This window comes from Gossypium hirsutum, chromosome A12 (genome assembly GCF_007990345.1).
Source record: "Gossypium hirsutum isolate 1008001.06 chromosome A12, Gossypium_hirsutum_v2.1, whole genome shotgun sequence".
NCBI classification, from domain to species: Eukaryota; Viridiplantae; Streptophyta; class Magnoliopsida; order Malvales; family Malvaceae; genus Gossypium; species Gossypium hirsutum.
In genome coordinates this window covers 48,729,555-48,735,644 of record NC_053435.1, presented here as the reverse complement: position 1 = coordinate 48,735,644, position 6,090 = coordinate 48,729,555, and the positions used below count along the sequence as shown (strand labels likewise).

Here is a 6,090-nt window from a genome sequence, read left to right as displayed (position 1 = left end):
CATTGCTGATGATAGGGATCGATGCATCAGACAATATGTTGTGCCACTTTTTAATGAGTTACAATCAGGAATTAAAATACCAAATATTGAGGCAACCCAATTCGAATTGAAACCAGTGATGTTTCAAATGCTACAAACGGTGGGCCAATTTAGTGGTATGCCCACGAAAGATCCATATCTCCACCTTTGATTGTTTATGGAGGTGAGTGATTCATTCAAGATAACCGGTGTGACTGAAGACGCACTAAGGTTGAAGTTGTTTCCGTACTCGTTGCGAGATTGAGCACGAGCATGGCTCAATTCATTTCCACCAAATTCCATATCTACATGGCAAGAATTAGCAGAGAGATTTTTGGTTAAGTATTTCTCGCCTAGCAATAATGCTAAGTTGAGGAACGAGATCACAACTTTCCGACAATTGGATGACGAGTCTTTGTATGAGGCTTGGGAGAGATTCAAGGAGTTACTTCATAAGTGTCCTCATCATGGGATTCCTCATTGTATCCAGTTGGAGACATTCTATAATGGTCTCAATGCACATACAAGATTGATGGTAGGTGCTTCTGCGAATGGTGCAATTTTGTCTAAGTCTTATAATGAGGCTTATGAAATCATCGAGAGGATCGCGAGCAACAACTATCAATGGCCAACAAATCAAATAGCTTCAAGAAGACGTATAGCTAGAGTTCATAAAGTTGATGCTCTCACTTCGTTATTAGCTCAAGTATCATCTATTTCCTTTATGTTAAAGCAGTTACTGCTAATAGTGCTAATAATTTTGCAGCTTAGATACCAAGTCCATTTGAAGTAGTTTCCTGTGTGTACTGTGGGGAAGGTTATTCTTTCGAGAATTGCCCATTGAATCCCGAGTCAATGTACTATGTGGGGAACCAACACCAAAATAGGAGTGGACAAAGACCCCAGTCCAACTTCTATAATCCTTCATGGCTTAATCACCTCAACTTTTCTTGAAGCAACCAAGGAAATAGACCAAACAACAACTTTATGCAGCATAGACTCAACTAATCTCAAGGGTTTAATCAGCAAGATCCAAAACCACCTCAAGCTAAGATATTAAATAGTTTGGAGAACTTTTTAAAAGCATACATGGAAAAAAATGATGCTTTAATCCAAAGCCAAGCAGCAACACTGAAAAATTTGGAAAACCAAATGGGCCAGTTAGTTACGGAGCTTCGTAATATACTGTAAAGAACCTTGCCAAGCGATGCTGAGAATCTAAAAAATTTGGGTAAAGAACATATCAAGGCAGTGGCATTGCGAAGTGGTAAAATTCTGGAATCCCGATTGATTGAGGATGAAGATAAGCCCGTTGAGAAGAATCAACCAGTTGTTAAAATTCTTACACCAAAAGAATCAGAATCTACAAAGACTGACAAGGTAAATCCTAACTTAGTGAATTCAGATACTTTAACATCTTCTTTGGATGTAGATTTACCTACTTAGAAGAGTTTTCTTATTCAACCAAAAGTTCCATCACCTCCATATATGCAAATATTGCTGCAACACAAGCAAAAACTTAAGGTACAATTCAAGAAGTTTTTGGAAGTTCTGAAGCAATTACACATTAATATTCTATTGGTGGAGGCTTTAGAACAAATGCCAAATTATGTGAAATTTATGAAGGATGTACTATCTAAGAAGAAACGATTGAGTGAGTATGAGACTATCGCTTTGACAAAGGAGTGCAGTGCATTCCTACAAAATAAGCTGCCACCGAAATTGAAGGATCCAGGAAGCTTTATGATACCCTGTAACATTGGTGAATCTTACTATGGTGAAGCTTTGTGTGACTTAGGAGCAAGTATAAACTTGATGCCTAAGTCTATTTTCAAGATGCTAGGGATAGGAAAAGTAAGACCTACAACTGTGACGCTCCAGCTAGCGGATCGATCTTTAGCATACCCTGAAGGAAAAATCGATGATGTTTTGGTAAGAGTTGATAAATTTATTTTTCCTATTGATTTCATTATTCTAGATTTTGAAGTAGATAAGGAAGTGCCTATTATCCTTGGGAGACCTTTCCTAGCCATGGGAAGAATGTTAATTAATGTGCAGAAATGCGAACTCACCATGCGAGTTCAAGACAATCAAGTAACTTTTAACATTCTTAAAGCGATGAAATTTCCCAATCCGACGAAAGAGTGTTCAATTATGGAAGAGATAGAGACCTTGATTTCTATGGAAAGCAATTTTGAAAAAGATCCATTGGAGAAAGCCTTAGGGTTTGACCCTTTGGAGGATGAAGAAAGTGAAGAAAACATGGTTCTGGCGGAAGCCAATCTGAGAAATTTTATTCAATCCATATAGTTTGAACGATTGGAGTTAGAATTCAGAGAATTTGTGCAACCCAAATTGTTGATCAAAGAACCACCTACACTAGAACTAAAGGTACTTTCTTCCCCTTTTAAATACATTTATTTAGGTGACTGTTCCACTTTGCCTGTGATTATTTCAGTAGAACTGACAAAAGATCAAGAGGAGCAACTGATTTCTGTTCTAAAGAAATTTAAGAAAGTAATTGGTTGGACCATAGCTGATATTCGAGGTATAAGCCGTTCATTTTGCATGCACAAAATTATCCTAGAGGAAGGTGAAAAAGCTTGAATGATGGGCAAATGAGGTGATGTGATCCGGCTCAGGTAGTTGAGTCGAATTCACTTAGTTGCCCGATCGTAGTCGATAGAGTTGTTCGTGCCTCAAGTTTTTAGTAATAGAAGTAAAAAAATAGAATAGGATAAGCGGAAGGTTTCAAGAAGTGTAGAATTAGCAATAGGTTCGGTTAAGGGTAGCAAAGTTGGTTGAAGGATAGAAGGCTTGGTATGGTTAACAAGAAAGAAATTTGAAATGGGAATGGAAAACGAACTCAACGTTAGGAATGATTCAACACTAAAAAGTGTCACCCCGATTCCTATATGGTTAAGGTGAAAAATATGGATAGATGGATAGGTGAACGCCACACCAAAGCTGGTGATAAGTTCAAACAAGATCGGTAGACGCCACTAACACAAACTAGATAAGTCTTCAAAACTTGTACGAGATATGAGAGGAATCAACCTCACAAGAACAGTGTTCATTAAACAAATTGGCAAAAGTCCCTCTTACATGAAATGAGCAAACTATTTTTAAGCCTAAGATGCCTATTGATATTCGGCATCTATGATGTTCACACTAACTTAAATTCTGTTCATATTTGTATTTAACATGTACACACAAAAGCATTAAAATTCGGTCAATGGTTGAAGAGGGTGCATGAATTGGCTGAACCATCATGTTGCTTCACTTGATGCATTCATGCATACTTAGCCTAGAAGAAAAGCCATAGTTCATGAATGTGCAGCCCTTTAATACTCCTACATCTCCCTTGGCCAAATAAGGCTTGAATGTACCTTGAATACTTGAATGGACATCTTGGATATACATGATACATGCATGAAACATCCCAATTCATGTTCTTCCTTAATTATGGTCCATGAATCTTCAAATACATGTACTTAAAATAGTCCCCACTTGCATGAACGTCCCCAATACATGAATTCCTTCAAATGTCATCTATTGAACACTAGTTGTGCATGCATCCTTCCATACGATGTATTAAGCCATGCATGTACTTGCATTAATGGCTCCTTCATGTATTCGGTCACTTTGTGGAACTTAACTCTTGGCCAAAAGGTTGCTTAGGGATCACCAATAGCCAGCTCACCATGCATAAAATCGTTCATGCATGAACTCTTATATTCCATGTACCTAGCCGTGCATGAATCTCATTAAATGTACTCAATACATTCGACTGAACCTACAAGAAACATGAACACATTAAATCCCAATGTATATTTAGTTGAACATGTTAAGAGCATGAACTAGACATCATAAATATCATGTGAACTCTTATATTCCATGTACCTAGCAGTGCATGAATCTCATTAAATGTACTCAATACATTCGACTGAACCTACAAGAAACATGAACACATTAAATCCCAATGTATATTCAGCTGAACATGTTAAAAGCATGAACTAGACATCATAAATATCATGTTAAGCTAAACTAAACACATTAATTAAAGACTAACTAGTAGCATTAAGTTCGGCTAGCTCAAACTAAGTGAAAACATTTAATGAACTTATTTGATCTAGGATTTTTGTTATTGAGTTGTAGCAAACTAATTAGTATAAAACTAAAACTTAGTTTAATTTATTGAAATAAATAACGAGCTGAAAGTAAGCTCGGTTGAGCTCAAACAAGCTGAAACGAGCTCAAATGAGCTGAGTTGAGCTAGACGGAGCTCGAGGAGCTGGAAATGAGCTAGGATCAACTTGCAAACAATGCACGGGTTCTTTGGATAGTTGCTTCGAGCTGATTTTGTGACTATTGACCCTTGTTTCAAACCAGGGTTTTGCATTAGAAGCTAAAACAGCTTCTAGGAAATGCTTAGCACAACCTCGAGTTATGGGTGATTTTGGAAGCTCAATTGAATCTTGATATGCATTCGAGGATGCCCCGGGCGTGCTTACATCATGAGGCTCATTCCTATTATAAATGAAGTTGTGAGAAAGGAAGTGATCAAATGGCTAGATACAGGAATCACCTATCCTATTTCAGATAGTTCGTGGGTAAGTTCGGTGCAGTGTGTGCCGAAGAAAGGTGGAATTATGATTCTTGAGAATGAGCGTAATGAATTGATCCCAACAAGAACTGTTACTGGTTGGAGAATTTGTGTTTACTATAGAAAGCTAAATAAAGCCACTCGGAAGGACCATTTTTCATTGCCTTTTATCGATCAGATGTTAGATCGACTGGTAGGTACCAAAGTTATAGTATTTACTGACCATGTGACCATTAAATACTTGCTCACGAAGAAAGTTACGAAACCGAGGCTAATTCATTGGATACTTTTACTCTAAGAATTTTCCCTTGAGATCCAAGACAGAAAAGGTATTGAAAATCAAGTAGTTGATCATCTGTCGAGGTTGGAGCAAGATGAGGTAATTCAATCAAATGTTCCTATCAACAAGAATTTCCTAGATGAGCACTTATTTGAGGTGAGTCAAATTCATGAAACACCTTGGTTTGCTGATTTTTCCAATTATCTTGCATGTGGAATAATTCCTCAAGCAATGACATACCAACAAAGGAAGAAATTTCGTCATGGTAGTCGATATTATTTCTGGGAGGACCCGTTCTTATTTAAATGGTGTGCAGATAACATAATCTGAAAGTGTGTAGCTAAAAGTGAGATTGCCGAAATCTTATATCATTGCCATTCATCTCCAAGTTGGGGACACTTTGGTGATGCACGTACTGCAGCAAATATTTTGCAAGCAGGATTCTTTTGGCCTACACTATTTAAAGATTCTTATGTTTATGTGAAGAACTGCGATAATTTTCAAAGAACCAGAAATATATCACGGAGGAATGAAATGCCCTTAACAAATATTTTGGAGATTGAATTATTCGACGTATGGAGCATTGACTTCTTAGGACCATTTCCTTCTTCGTATGAGAACAAATATATCTTAGTTGCTGTGGATTATGTGTCCAAATGGGTTGAAGCTGAAACATACCCTACAAATGATGTTAAGGTAGTCATGCGATTCCTACATAAGCATGTGTTTACATGATTTGGGACACCAAGAGCTATTATTAGTGATGAAGGTTCTCACTTTGTGAACACATGGCTTAAGTGGTTGCTTGACAAATATGGTGTGAAGCATAATATTGCTACTGCCTATCACCCTCAGTCTAATGGGCAAGTTGAAAGAGTGAACCGTGAAATCAAAGGAATCCTTGAAAAGGTAGTACGCCCTGGCAAAAAAGATTGGTCTCGAAGGCTCAATGATGCATTATGGGCCTATCGAACAACATTTGAGACACTGTTAGGAATGACTCCTCATCAGTTGGTTTTTGGAAAAGCATGTCATTTGCCATTAGAGTTGGAGAATAAAGCTCACCGGTTTTGAAGAAGTTGAATTTTGATTTTAAGCAAGCTGGTGAGAGAAGGATGTTACAACTCGATGAGTTGGAAGAGTTGAGGTTGTTTTCCTATGAAATGCCAAAATGTGTAAAGAAAGA

At 37.5% G+C, this 6,090-nt stretch overlaps 1 non-coding gene across 1 annotated transcript; it reads right to left on the bottom strand.

Annotated features, from left to right (window-relative positions):
* Nucleotides 1-385: 385 nt before the first annotated feature.
* LOC121211634 (small nucleolar RNA R71) lies at nt 386-492 on the bottom strand. Its single transcript, XR_005906853.1, has one exon. It is a non-coding gene; the product is annotated as a small nucleolar RNA R71 (small nucleolar RNA).
* Between the last annotated feature and the right edge of the window lie 5,598 nt (nt 493-6,090).